This window comes from Centroberyx affinis, unplaced genomic scaffold (assembly GCF_046629955.1).
Source record: "Centroberyx affinis isolate AG114_WGS23_722 - 3 ecotype Tasmania unplaced genomic scaffold, CSIRO-AGI_Caff_v1 ptg008380l_1, whole genome shotgun sequence".
NCBI classification, from domain to species: domain Eukaryota; kingdom Metazoa; phylum Chordata; class Actinopteri; order Beryciformes; family Berycidae; genus Centroberyx; species Centroberyx affinis.
Genome location: NW_027284161.1, coordinates 7,715 through 23,541, shown reverse-complemented (window position 1 = coordinate 23,541; position 15,827 = coordinate 7,715).

The following is a 15,827-nucleotide window of genomic DNA, read 5'->3' as shown; positions in this document are numbered from 1 at the left end:
GCTTATCAAGCTTGTTTCAAGACATTTGACATCAGATTTTCTTCCTGACAACTGAAACACCTTGGCAGCACCACAATTCTCTGCCAAGGAAGTAAAACAATATGTCTTGAAATAAGTTAAGATAGGCTTGATAAATTGGAATTCATGATAAAATTATATGCTTCATAAACTTCATCTTCTCACCAGAAAGTTTATTGACTTCAACACTCTACCAACCCTTATCTCCACTGGCATCTCTATCATCCCATGAAACTCATTTGAAGCTTTCAAACACTTCAACTCTTCAACCTTACAAACCCCTTAACCTTAACCTTAACCTTAACCAAACCCTTAAGGTTAACGGGCCCCTTAATCCCTTAACCAGTCCCTTAAACAACCGTTTAACCTTAAACTTTCCAATAAATCGTTGTGATTTGTTGAATTTGAACATGGAGGGTAGTCAGCAGATTCTCCCTTACACTTGAACTTCAGTTCAAGCTAGTTTGAATTAAAATTTTCACTAAATCCAAGTTTATGTATTACTAAAATTGTAATGGTTGCACCAACTGAAATAATTTCATCGAGGACATAAATTACACCTTAGGTGTGAAGTCTTCTGTAAAATAACTGGAGCCTCGATTTGATAGATGGAAAACTTGCTGGAGGATCGAGAGGAACAAATACAGAGCTGTTTACATCTGTAACATGAAATTAGATTACTGAACTGATGAAGAAAAAAATACAATTTTAGCTAGCTGACAATAAAATATAATTTTATTTTCCACTCTATCAGTGATAGAGGTAATTAGCTTAGGCCTAACTACATAGCTTTTACCCTGTTGAAATTAACGGCTACACCACTAGATGTCACTATTGTTGAATTAGTTGCATCTAGTCCTATACATAGATTTCTGTCTGTTGTTGTACTGGCCATGGGAGAAAAACGACAAATTAATCCTCATACTTTGATGTTTGGTGATGTTAAATCAGCTCTTATCCTCTTTTTCTCTCACTATTGTGTAATAGCTAATATTAACATAGGCTACCATTAATCTGAGACAATGTTTTGGTAAATTTTCCCTTGATGCTTGTTAAGATGCACCTTAAGTCTCCATGGTGCAACTAAACAGAGACACAGCTTTAGCTTTAGTTTGACAAACTAACTAGTTTCAGTACAATGTTTGGTGTCGACTTCACACCCTAATTTACAATCGAACGCAGGTTCAGCTGGTGGGAAGTGGAAGGAACAGAAAAGTCCTGTAACATGTAACTGACGGCATCATATTGTGTGTTGTTGTTTCAAAGTCAAGTTTAAATGTCGAAATGTTTAAATGTCAGAGTTTACCGTTCAGATCCACCCAGTCTCACTGTGGAAGACAGACTCCCTAACACCAAAACAGATTCCCCATAATCCAGAACCTGGCAGGAGACAGATGCAAATTATCGAAAAGAATAGAAATGACAAATGAAATCGTCCATGAATGTGTTTAAGTCAGTTATCTACTTATTGCTTAAATATTTAAAAAAAAAAACAATACAGAGTAGAGTTGACAAATGATGAAGCTAAGGCTGCTTTGTAGACCGACAGGCAGAGAGACCGTCGGACAGATGGACCTCAACTATTACTTTGCTTGAATAAACCAGCCAAACAGCTTGTTTCGGATGCTTCTGCTGTGCATGCCTGCCTCTTATCTGCCTGGCAACGAAACACTTTGCCGTTACCTGGCATGCTAATGAATGTAGAATGGAAACCAGAGTGATGACACTTAATGAGCGGGTAAACAGTAATCTGGCATGCAAACACAACACCAAAAAACTTCATGTTGCAAAGGGATCCCTCTCCTCCACAATCTGGTTTCCTTGACAACAATGTGGAGGTCTGGGACTGGTACTGAAACCAGAACTTATTTTGGATCGAGCCAATAAAAAACAATGATATTTATCCGCACTAATGCATTGAATTAAATATAAAGCACGAGCTTGATATGTATGTACCAACTAGCTACTGACGTATGGAACGGAATTAATTCAGCTTTCAATGCATGCTAAACCCCTCAGAATGGCTACTGCATCATCTAAGGGAAATCTTAATCTTTTCCAACTTAGCTGGATATTTTTCTTCACCAGTGACGCGTCACAGTGTCTAACCATAATCTTAACACTTAACCTAACCCATGCCACTCCTTCACTTTCCCCTAAATTTACATTTAACCAGGTGGATGCATGCCATGGCCGACCAAGATGGACACTTCCCTCCCCTCCTCTCCTTCTCTGAATAGGAACGGTGTTTCTAAATTATGGCTTGGGACCCCAAAAACCAGCCATGGTTCTGTTTGTGTTGGATCCCCACATGACGAGAGAGACTAGATTACTCAGTTTTGATCACAGGCTTTCAAAGTTTAAAACCTGTCTGCTTTGGACAAGGAGACAAGGAGACAAGAAGACAAGGAGACTTCACCAGTGGAATGACTGAATATTATGAGGGCTCTCATCAATATCATCAATAGTTATGCAACTGCAGGTTAATAATTGCAGCAGCAAGGAGTAAGATATAGATAACAATACAACAAATAGAAGATATTGAAGATAATACAACACGTCAACAAATAGGCTTGGCTTGAAAGAGTTCTCTCTATGCTGATCATTGACAGATTTACAGGTTAGCAGATGTTTATAGTTTACAGATTCATGGTTTTAAAGAATATGTGCAGGGTGTGTAAATGTGCATTATTGGCTCTCCACATTATAAGATTTGCAGAGCAGAAGTACAAGTGTGTCTCACTATTATCAGATTTACAGATGGAAGGACGAATGTATAGAAATGTGTCCAGACAAGCAATCGTGAATTGTTAGCTTTTCACATGATCAATTTCCAGTTGGACGTGTACACAAAGGTGTCCATAAATATGCGCAGACTCATGTGTAACGATATCTATAGAAATATGTGCAGGTCATGTGCAGCAGGGCAGAGCCGTCACCAGGCCTCCGCTGCCTCCTGATTGGCTGAAGCTGGGCTGCTGGCAGTAAGCACTGAGCTGGGCGGCAGTCGACTCAGCAGAAATGAGCGCTTCGACCCGTTACACCTCGGCAGGATGAGCCAGAGCTGAAGATAGATACAGTCGGAAAAGAGGGAATAACCAAAAAAGCGATATATCCGCTCCCCCTCGCCGCCCTGTGGGGGAAAACAGTCCAGCGACCAAACAGACTGGGATTCATTAAACTTATTAGCTTCTTGGACTGGATTTGACTGTTTAGACAGGAAAATATTTGATCATTTTGTGCTGGAAAACAACTCCAGAAAAAATATGTGCCTCCAGGTGCTGATAGTTTTCCAGGTTTTCCTTTATGCACATCCTGTTGGAAGGTCATGGTGAGATCGACAGCCATCGGAAAGAGGACAGGACTACAGAATAGCCTAGTGTACATCGCACTATTTTTATGTTGTTTTTAAAAGGCAAATCTAATTTAGTACCACAAGCTCATCTGGTATAATGCCTTATATAGCTTCAGGCTCCATGTCATGGATCATGTAAAGTTCAGCTGTGTGGGAATTCAACCGGATGACAGAAGATGTCAGGGATCGACGCCTCTGGCCGCTGAGCTGGATCATTCATCCACTCTGTCATTAAATATGAGCAGCAGTCCAGTTCAATTCTCTTCAGTTTTTCTATTTGGTGTTGCCCTTCTGTTGGGAGAAACGACTCATTTTATCTATTGTTATCTGAAATTATGCTAATTTGGTCTGGATGGTGCTCCTTCTCTACCGATAGTGATTGTCAGGTACCGGTTTGTTTTCCCCCACGTTGGCTCCGCCCACACCCCTGCCCCTGCCCCGCCCCTGCCCCCGCCCCTGCCCCCGCCCCATGCCCCGCCCCATGCCCCGCCCCTCATCTATGACTGTGCACCGACTGTATCTATGCTCCACAGCTGCATTAGGTGTTGCCTAGGATGGAGTTCAGTTTTGTCCTCTTCCTCCCCTCTGCCAGTTTGCTAATGCTGCCTCGATGTTTCCTCTCCAGCACACAACAAACAACAGTGTGCTGGCCCCAAATGACTGATGTGTGGAGTTAAAACAGTTTAAAACAAATTAGATAAACTCAATGGTCACATGGCTGTTAAGATAAAAAAACAAGGCTGTTTATTAGTGCCTGAAAAGCTGACATTTTGGAGATGTCAACAATGGACTTGAGCTTCCTCAAAAAAAACTGTCTTCTCTGTCCTTGTTCTCATCCTTGTTCTCAGACCAAATTTGTTGATATGAAGCATCTGTCTAAGTCTAATGGAGGAGTGAAAACCTCTGAAAACAGTTTTTGTCAGTTGCTGCCCAATGTGGCTTTGACATAGGCTCAAACTCAACACATGAAGGAGCATGGAAACCTGCAATTTGAATAAAAAGATAAATATAATAATATAATATAATAATATAAGTATTTTCCAAGCAGTATGGAATATCATCTATATCTATATAGCTGGAATATCAGCTAGAGAGACAGATGGGTTAGAGAGACAGATAGGAGATAGAGAGGCTAGAGATACAGTATATACAGTTTAACAAGGAGAGACAGACAGGTTAAGAGGTCTTACAACAGCCAATCAGAAGCCCAAATCTGGGTCACATGGGATCCTTGAGGAGTCCTGCCCCTTTAGATGAATCCTATTGGTTGGTGTGAACATCCAGAACAATCCACAAATACAATAGAACTTAACCTTCAAAAAGCTTTAGGGGAGTAAACAGTTTGTGAACATTTTGTGATTTAAAATTTGACAATATGCATCATGAAGTTGAAAAAATGCCAATCAGACAAAAAAAACCCAAAAATTATGAAACTGAACCCTTAAATTATTAAAATTAGATATTTAGTATGTTTTGTCCGATGAGCTTGAAACATGTCGACATGTGAAATTTTTTACATCTTGGGAGCAACTTTCACTGTGCTGACTACTTTTGTCTTTTATTCTGTCCGGCATTTGGTCTAGTGTTAGAGGCTAATCTAGTGTTAGAGGCTAATCTAGTGTTAGAGGCTAATCTAGTGTTAGTGGCTAATCTAGTGTTAGAGGCTAATCTAGTGTTAGAGGCTAATCTAGTGTTAGAGGCTAATCTAGTGTTAGAGGCTAATCTAGTGTTAGAGGCTGGTTTAGGGTTAGGCCCGTTTCAGACTCTACGCAAGGCACACATACGCTAACATAAATTCTTGACCTACCCCAGCTGTCTGCACACACACATCCAGCAGCTTCCTCCAGCTCTGTCTGAGGTAAAACTACATTTATCCACCAGGGGGAGTAAAGCCACCAGGCTGCAGCATGGCAGTATTATATTATATGGAGCACTTGACATAAAAGCAGAGTGCTTAAATGGCTCCTGTAGAGGAATGTGTACTTTTATACATTCTCCATCACGACTGAAGGAAAAAGTTGAAAAAAAGACAGTACTGCCAGATCGGCCATTTTCATTCATTTCACAGGAAATTACTTCTTCATTTGTAGCTGGTCGTTTAGCAGTAACGCCGGGTTCAGACCGCAAGCGTAAGCGCCACGAAGCGCCGCGAAGCGTCAATTCACGCGCGAGCAGGAGCCTGGCTGTTCACACCAGACGCGCATTTCTCCGCGCCGGTCACCAAGCGATTCTGCTCTACAGGAGGAGGAAACCCAGTGGAAACAGGCTGTAGCTGCTGACACTGTGTTCCAACAGCCACCAAAGCTTCATCTGTTCACTGCTGTCCTTGTAGAAACACTGCTGACAGCTCACTGGACTTTTCCACATCAGGGATGAACTTTATATTTTCCATCTTCTTAATTTACCCCTTTCTTCACAAACTCCCTCATATCAAAGCTGTCACGTTTATTTGTTTGTTTTCTCAGCAAGAGTCGTGACTTGTGATCAGGCAATAATTAGGAAAGCCTAGGGGACCGAGCTATCTCTCGCTCCCCCCCCTCTCTATCTCTGTCTCTTTAAATAATGACATATAGGCCTAAATAAATTAAGTAGCCTATAAATAAACAAACTTAAACATGTATCCTTGTTTACTTTTGTGGTAACTCAATAACAGATGCAATTTTCAAAAGACAAGTGATAATTCAAAACCAGATAGATCATCATCCTACAATGTATTGCATTTAAAACTTGCATCAGTGCAGATTGATTCATCAACAACAACAGTGAAGACCCTGGTAAGTTGATCATTTAATATATTTGTGATTCTGTGGTGATATAATGGAGATATGACCATCTATATTGTTTTCTATTGCGTTTTCCTGTGAAATGCGCGCCGCGGCTCGCGGAGAAAATAGACCAGACGCCGAAACTGGCGCTCCAGATCGCGAGCCGGCCGCGGAGCTCCGCGCCGAGGCGCGGCGCGGCGCGCCCGGTCTGAACGGTCAAATCGGTTAACATGGGCGCCGAAAGGAAACTGGCTCCGCTTCGCGGCGCTTCGCGGCGCTTACGCTTGCGGTCTGAACCCGGCGTAATTTTCTGTCAGCGTCACTACCTGAAATGTGATACTGCAGCTGATGTTAGCATCATGTTACAGATGTAGTTTGTCTTTTGCGTTGTCGAATGCGTTGCTTGTGTCGAGTCTGTAACGGGCCTCAGAGGCTGATGTAGTGTTAGAGGCCGGTTTATAGAGTTAGTGTAAGCCTAGTGGTTTGTCTGGGGTGAAGGTTCACCTGGAGGCTGGCCTTGCTGCTGTACAGTCATATTGTGTCACATCTAAGGTAAAAAGTCTGTAGTGCAGCGGTTCTTAAACCATGGCTCAGGTCCCAGGAAGAGACGCACCTGGTCAGTTTGGGGCCTCATATAACAACAGTACCAGTACGTACTGCAGGGTGGAGAGGGACTCCAAATTATTTAGGTGTGGGGGCTGAATCCCTAATTTATCTTCAGAAATCATTAGGGTTACAGTAGGTTTTTTTTCTATTTAGAACCCTGTGTTTCTCTCTCTTCATATCTATGTATATTTACAGTAAATACTTCAGCACAAAAGAAAAAAGATGTCATGTATAAAGATAAATTATATAAGGCTGACTTTTTACTCAATTGTGATTATTGCATCAACTTAGAGCTCAAAGACTGGAAAAAGGCACCTGAAAATTAATAAAAATGGCTGAAAATATTATTCCTGTTTCTGGTCCTAACTTTATTTAGTAATGAATAAGATGTGCACATGTTCATTTAGAAGTTAAGTTTATACAGTTATTAATCCACTGTTTATTTCATTTAGTAGTAGTAGTAGTTGTTCAATTTACAAGATGATTAGCTGTACTGTTTACTACAGCACAGGACATGATGCAGATATTCCTGGTGCTATTTTGGGAGAGCAGTCGAGCAGGACTCCTCCAGATGGATCAACTGGAAGTTCTTGCATCTGTGACGCCAACAGGAAGCCCCGCCCTCAATACTGATCAGACCTGCCCTGCGTTCAGCCCCGACAAAACATAGCAAAACATTTATTTAAACGGAAACGGTGGTGCGTTGAACACCCTGTTGTGTTACGCAAGCGTTGCAACTACGGCAGCTGAGGAGGTCATTATTTGCGTTCTTTTAAAAGGATTTTGGGAGCCTGATGAAATCGGTTTAAATCCGTGTTTAATTCTACAAAATACGCTCCATGTTACAGTCTCTGTTCTCTCCGTCCAGAACAGCAGAAACATCCCAATGGACTGAAGGGGTTTGTTGAAACTGTGCTTCCTAATTATAGTGATCCAACATTTGCCTCATTTGCATTTGAGGATGACAAGGCAAACATTTCAGGTGAAGGATAATCCACTTCTTAATTCGAGACTGTGGCTCTATATGAGCTAATTATTTTATTATGAGTATTAGGCCTATCATTATTGCTGATCACTGTTGTTGTGATATGATATTGTAATATTTACCATTATATATTTAGAGGAGTAGAGTGGAGTAGAAAAGTTTATGAAAGTGTCTCTCCACATGGTTCATACAATAGCAAAAGATACAAATATGTCTTATATGTCAAATATGTCTGTGCGCACTGCCTTTTTAATACAGCAAGGTTTATATACACGTGGCTGCTGATTGGCTAACACCTCTGACACACCCACCAGACGAGAGACAACGTACCTCAAAGCCCGTTTCACACCGTTTAGAGGAAACATGACGTTCAACTCAGAAACCGCAGCAAAACGGTGCACAGAGTTTTCAGATTGAACGAGCCCCTGTTCTTCTAAATTATAGCATTCTTATATCCTATCTTGTAATGGGAGTCCACCATGCAATGCATGCATCCAGTGCAATTAGTGGGTTAGCAAACAAACTCGCAATTCCTCTAATGTCCACTAGATGCTGGCTCCAAAAACACTCCAAAACCGGCCCAACTCCATGAAGTCAGTGGGACCACAACCCAACTTTTTTCAACAAGAGGTTATGGTCTCAGTAACTAATTTCACTTCTTGTGTGTCTTTATGACAATATTCAAAATAATCGTGTCATTAACGGGATATAATGGTTATAAAACGGGGTTGTTTTCCTAGTGATTGACAGGTTGCCTGTCCAGTTATCGACAGGTCGTCGATTACAGGCCAACAGCAGGCGGAGCTGCGGCTCTGTGGACGACCTCGGCTTCACTCTGGCTGCTCCGGCTCCAAAAAATGTCACCATGGCGGCGATCGTAAACTTCAAAACGGCCCTTCACAACCTGTGGGTGACGTCACACTCACTACTCCATCTTTCTTTACAGTCTATTGCCAGGGTACTCAAATACAAATCTTAAAGGTCCACAAAGAAAATTTTCAATTAGACAAAGGTCCGTTTATTAAGGTCAGTCAAGCTTTTAACGAATTATAATTAAATTATTAAATTAATAATATAAAATTAAATATAAAATATATATAATATAAAATTAAATTATATAAAATATATAAAATTAAATTAAATAAAACATAAAATTACATATAAAATTAAATTAAATTAAAGCTACAAATCACCATTTCCCCATTATCCCCATCCCCCAAACCCGGTTCACACACCCAGCCACCAAAGGTGAATCAAACCATCCTAAGAATCAAAGTCCAAATAAGTCCAGAACTATTGTACATTGTGTCAAACACTGTTGCTTAATGAGAGAAGCGGCACCTTTGGTCTGCTGCCAAGACTTTGAACTTTGGCACAAAAGGTGTGATGGCCAGGCAGAGACACTGATGCAAGTGTTCATGTGTGAGTCGGCTGCGGTACTCGTTCTTCACCATGTTCACTGTTGAGAATGCAGACTCACTGCTGCAGGCTGGCCACCTTTGAACACGCCATTTTAGATTGATTCACGTTCCAAATCTAGGCTAGTAGCTAACAGCTGACGACACGAGCTGCGCTGTCAACTTGATTACACCGGTCTTTGTTCTCTTCTCTTGTAAAAATAAAGTTTTTAAAAAAAAGTGCGGCTCTACAGTATGACGTCGCGTCCGCGACTCACCGCTGTCATGGAGATGACGGGAGGCTGAATGTGATTGGACCAAACCGAAGCAGAGTAGACGTCCTCACACAGACAGTGGAGCAGTCAGAGCGCTGCTTGCAGTGGAGAAAGCGGAGAATTTTGACTCGTTGTGTTGCGGCGAAGTCTCGCAGATAATACAAATAATACATATGAAAAGTATAATTTGCTCAGAGTCCGGAGACAGTTGTGGTTCGGTCCGGATCCGGACCGGAGTCCGGACTTTGAGGATGACTGGTCTATTGGATTAAACCTGGCTTTCTGGTCTCACAACGATGGCTCACGTTTAAGCAGGGCACATCACCATGGGAGCTGAGGCAGCACACACTTCACCTGATCCGGAGCAGCGTGTCTTCAGGCTGTCACCTGCTCAATTCTGGTGCTCGAAGTCCGGTGTTCTGCAGGTTTTTGTTCCTACCTGGTGGTTAATGAGCCACAGCTGGTCTGTATCTACCTGACACCAGGGCCTTGTTCAAAGCTTGCACCGTTGTGCTACGGTGCAAAATGTTTTCTGGTATGTTTTGAGGTATGTTTGATCGTGTTCAGGGGGGGATTCTGCCTGTCACACGGATCCACAATTGGCTCAGAGAATTCTTCGCCTTCTCAGCCAGTCACTGCCTGTAACAAACGCTTTGCAACAGGATGTTCAACACATCCTCCATACATGTTGGGGCGATTGAACGTGGCCCCGGTTTGGGAACAGAGAAGCCACATCAGAGCATTAAGCCTGCTCCGCTGTGCCCAATTCCTGCCATCAGTCAACTGTTTGAGCACCTGATGGTAGATTGTGCCGGTCCGTTACCTCGCTCCAAGTCTGGCAGCAATTACCTGACCAGACCACAAGATTTCCTGCGGCTTATCCCATTTGTACAATTACAACTAAGTCAGTGGTAAAAATCTTTGTCCCAGTTCATGTCAATTTACATTTTCAGCATTCCTATAATCATTCCTTAAACAATTTTGATAAAGTCTGACATAAAGAGAGGAAATGACAATATGTGCTCAATATTTTGTTGGTTCACAGCAGGTTGTTTGGGTTGTTTTGGCAAAATTGCAGCAAAGAGAAAAAAGAGTTTACCGATCCTAGCGTGGTATGTGTTGTAATCGCCGAGCCAGCAGTGATGATATTCTTTTCTCTTTTTTCTCCACGGTCGCCTCGGTCAATATTTTATGAAAACGAACATATATACACTCAGCTAATGCAGACATACTGTTGACAGGGGAGTTCTTCTATCTTGTCAATACTTTTACTAAGTCATTTGACCTTTCCTTATATAGATTTTAAAGTAATAGTTCACCCAAAAATTATAATTCTGTCATGATTTACTCACCCTCATGCCAGTTGAAACAGAGGTGAAGTTTGTTACTCACAGGGAGGTTGCAGAACAACTTTCTCCAAAACAACTGAAGTCAGTAGGATCCGGTTCTTTAGAGTTCCAAATGACCATAAAATGACTCCACAGCTCTGCAGCATAATCCAAGTCTTCTGAAGCCAAACGATCACAGAGTGAATGGAAAAGACTGATATTTACACCGATTATTTAGCCCAAATCTTCACTACCACCATTGTTTTCGAAAAAACGTTCATGCAACGTGCATAATGTCAAGATTAGTTGTTTGAAAATTTAAAATGCAAAAAAATATAAAAAATAAAAATCCATCCATCATGGCTGTGGATCCACATTAAGGAGAACACACTCCAGGCTCTGAGCTTCTTAATCATCCATCTATTGGTGGATGTTTGATGTCACACCGCTGTCACATGCTACAGTCCGACCAAAACCACATATCTGCAAAAAGAAGAAAGACTGTTTATTTACTCAAAAATATCTGGGGTTAGCATTACACTTTTCATCAAATTCTCTCCAAAATGACCAAGAAAAATTTCCATTCAAGGAAAGAGGAGAACACCAGCGGTACAGTGTTGTGTTTTTTCCCCATTACATGAGCAATATGGATTTCATCAAAAAGTTCAGGGTTCAGTGTTGGTTATAAAGCAGCCAGCCTGGAGCCGCTAATGCAGTGCCTTGCTCAGGGGCACTTTGGCAGTTTTGGTGGATTATACTGTAGACATTATCAACCTACTGTGAATGCTGGAGATTGAACCAGCAACCCTCTGGTAACTGGTCAAGAAGCAAAGAGAGCAAGGGCAGAAGATGGAGTGAAGCAAGGAAGAAAGGAAAGGAGAGGAAGGAAGGAGGGAGGAGAAAGAAAGAGGTAGGCCAAGCAAAGAGAGAAGGGAGGGGAGGAGAAGAGGAGGAAGGAAGGTCTGTAGAAGTATTGGCACGTGGCCCTCTGACCTCACCCTGTCCTCGTGCCTCTGTCTGCTGTCCCCTCGAGCTCAGTCAATCAACAACGCCGGTCAATCAATCAATCAGAGCAAACAGGCGACCGACGGAGTTTCAACGGAAGACAAATGAAAATCAACGGTTTTGACATTTTGAGGCGTTTAGTTCGTGTTGAACTCTTCTGAAGGTAAGTCTAGATACCAACATTAGAAAGCTCCAAACTCCATTGAAAAATCTGGCACTTTAAATTTCTGCCTTAGCACACACTTCGCTCAAGATGACTTAGACCTAATAACCTTAATTCAGTCATTAGGGTCTTCTGATAAATTCGGCTTTTGTATAATAGATTGATATTAAAATAACATCAATCTTTAGATGCGGTCTCGTTGCACGCCGCCGCCCTCTGCGCTGTATTCTAATGACAGAAGACTAGGAGCAACACGCCAACGGATAATAAAAAGTTGAAATGTTATTAAAGTAAGCGCTGTTTGATATAGTGGATGTATGCCGAATGGAAGAGTTGCTCCTATCGATATGTAAAAAGGCCTGACTTATGTTCTACCAGGTATGTAGCTTTGCCGATAAGCAAGGCAACAATAAACTGTCAGGTTTTTGGGTGGAGTCTGGCTTACTTTTTCTTTCCATACAAGAGTGAACAGAACATTTCGGGGCCATTTGCAAGCTGCGCATTTATTCCAATATTCAATTAGAATAACTCTAACTTCAGTTCTAATAACCCAAGGGTGAAGTAACTAATTACATTCACTCCTCTTGCTGTAATTGAGTAGTGTTTGTGTAGCCTGCTTGTATTTTTTAAAGTCAGTATTTTTTTTATTGTAAGTCAATTTTTCCTGACGTATTGTAGCCTACTTCACTCCATCACAGAACAGATTGTGTGTCTCTCCATCAGCAACAGAAACTGGATCAACGTAAACTGACAAACTGTGGATCCATTCACAGTGAGAAGAGGAATCTGACTTTACTTTGTTTCTGCTCTTTATTTTCTCATTTCTAATGTTTCCAGTGAAAAGACTCTAGTGTGAACTCTGTCCTCTCTCCTGTTAGAACCACATGGAAAAGATCACAGCTGACAACGTTCTCTGTTCTAAAGAGGAACTCAGGAACTTTTACTCTGAGGACATTTTAAATCACACACTTTTTTACTGTTACTACAGTAGCTACCTTTCTTCTTAAGTAGGCTAATGAGAATAGAGGAATGATTATGAGATTCTGACATGTTAACCTGCTCACATTGGCCACCAACCTTTATTTTAATAAGCCTACTTGTAAATAAATATAAAAGCATCAAAGTTACCTAATGCAGCTTTCAGCGAGGTAACAGTTTGTACCTCAGTAGGATGTTTTTGGTACTTTGTTTGAACTCTGTTTAACTTATTATTGTTTAGTTTGAGTGGGTGTAGGAGTATTTAGTGTTGAGCATTAATTTAATGTTAAGTGGAAGCTGAGCTGTTTAATGGACTTGGACTTGGACTTGTAGTGTAACACTACAGGCATGCATAACGAACACTACTAGTGTTATAGTGATTCTAATCTCTTTGTATTATTAATGCAGCGCTCCATAGGCTAATAATGTTGTTGATGTGATTGGTGGTTATATTTGTTGTTGACCTGTTTATTACAGTTGGTTGGTTGGTAATGTGTTTATTTAACAAAGCATTGGAACTTTATTATAAAATGTTTAAAGTTATTTCTAATTGTATTACAGCATGTGAGAGGTGACAGGTTCAGTCTGCTGAATGAATGGATCAACTGTCACAGTCAGGAATTGGAGGATAATTTAAGACTTAATTTAATAAACCTCAGCACACACACACACACACACACACACACACAGTAAGTGTGGTATGAATCCTCACCAGTTACTGAAGGCAGGATGGATCCAGTAGCCAACACTGAAAGACAGACAGACAGTCACCACATTGTCTTCCTATTCTACTTGCTCATGGTTCCCAGAGTTTATTAACAGTCAAAGTTGTCTCTATACTTTACAGAAAAATATCAAAAAGTGACTAAAATGTAAATAGAATACAATAAAACCAGTAAGGTCAGCAGTCACACACATAATAAATCCAGGGACATGAAATCAAATCGTATCTGGAATAAACTGGTGAGGAGGCATAGGGCATAAGGGTCACGAGCCAAAAAGGTTGATAATAATAATAAACTTTATTTATATAGCACCTTCTTTACAAGGTGCTTTACAATAAAATGAGAACAAAAACAAAACAAAACTGTGAGACACCGAACACAGATAACGGAACTGTGAGTGTGTCCAGTCCGACCTGCTGACCAGTCCGTCAGCTGAATGGAAGCCTTGTGCTGCTGTGTGTGTGTGTGTGTGTGTGTGTGTGTGTGTGTGTGTGTGTGTGTGTGTGTGTGTGTGTGTGTGTGTGTCAGCTGAGGAACATTCCTGAGTGCTGTGCAGTTTGTTTGGCTTCAGTGTCAGACGCTCAGGCTGGTTAACTTAAAGGGAAATACCACTCAATAATCCACATCCATGTCCTGAACTGTCAGTATGAAACTGAACCCCTTAATTTTATCCCTGAAATGTCCTTAATTTAATTCTCCTTTACATAAACATTAATCCTCCAATAAAAATAACATAGCTTTAATATAGTAAGCTTAGTATCATGGGATTTTAAGGGATTTATTCATGGGTTGATTCAAAGACACTAGTAATTAAGTGATTTTTTATGCCTTTTGTGCAGGTTTACAGGGTTATTAAGTGGAAATTAATGGAAAGTTCCTGTCTCCCTGAATTTGACATTGAATTAAAAAGTAAGGAGTCAAGATTAAGGGGTGTTTAAGGAGGTTTTGATGGGATCTCCTCCAGTAACTAACCCTAACTCCCTTGATTTTAAGGGGTTTTGCATCAATTAAGGGGTGAGTTAATGTAAATAAATTAAAATGAATGGTTGTCTTAAGGGATTACTGGTTCATAGTTTTGAAAGCTACCTCTATGAACCAGTAATCAGTACCAGTAACTAACCCTTAAATAACCTTATATTTACATTAATTCACCCTTTAATTCATGCAAAATCCCCTTAAAATTAATTAATGTTCATGTAATGAGAAATTAAGGACATTTCAAGGATAAAATTAAGGGGTTTGGCTTTGTACTTCATTACCCTTCTCAGTGTAATCACTTCCTGATCACACTGATGCTGCTGCAGCTTTACAGGAATCTGGATCAGAACAGCTTCAATATTTTACAGTCAAATCTGGACTAGAGCAGCTTTAAAGGATCAGTTAGTCGATTTTGTTCCTCTATATAATCCCTCTCCTCCTCCTGTAGCTGTTGGACCCACAGACAGTTTTGTCTGTAGCTGTTGGACCCACAGACAGTCTTGTCTGTAGCTGTTGGACCCACAGACAGTATTGTCTGTAGCTGTCGGACCCACAGACAGTTTTGTCTGTAGCTGTTGGACCCACAGACAGTCTTGTCTCCAGTCAGCTGTCAGTTGAAGCTCCGCTGCCTCTTGCTGCAACAAAGAGTCCAAACTGTTTGTCAGAATATTCCAGAAAAGCTGTTTGTGTCCCACAGCAGAGAGGAAACAGACTCAGTTCCAGGAAACCACAGAACTATTTTCCTCTCCTCAGCACAGAGCTGGGGGGTGAAAGGCGGTTCCCGGCGGAGCGATCCGGTTCCGGACGGTCGGGTCGGGTCGTAAACGGTAGAGTTCGGTAGAAGACGATCCGCCGAGGGGAAACGGTCGGTGCCGCCGCTTTCCGGGCCGCGGAGAGAAACACGTCGGTCGCTCTCCGGATCGTTTTCACAAACGACTTTTCTGGAATATTCTGACAAACAGTTTGGACTCAGCAGCAGAAGGCGATGTTCCTCACTGGTTGGCAGCAGATTGATGATAAAACTGTAAAGCCTGTTTACTCAGGGCTTCTTGATTGAGTTTCTGCTTTCCTCTTCTAGATTCTACCCATCTGCCCAGACAGATCCTGAGTTCCTGTTGCCCTTTTCTACATCCATCCATCTGTCCATCTGTCCATCCATCTCTCCATCATCACCAGATGAGTGGTGACCAGCCTCCTCCTTATGGCCCCCCTCCTCCTGGCGGCCCTTCGGCCCCAGGGTTTCCTCCAG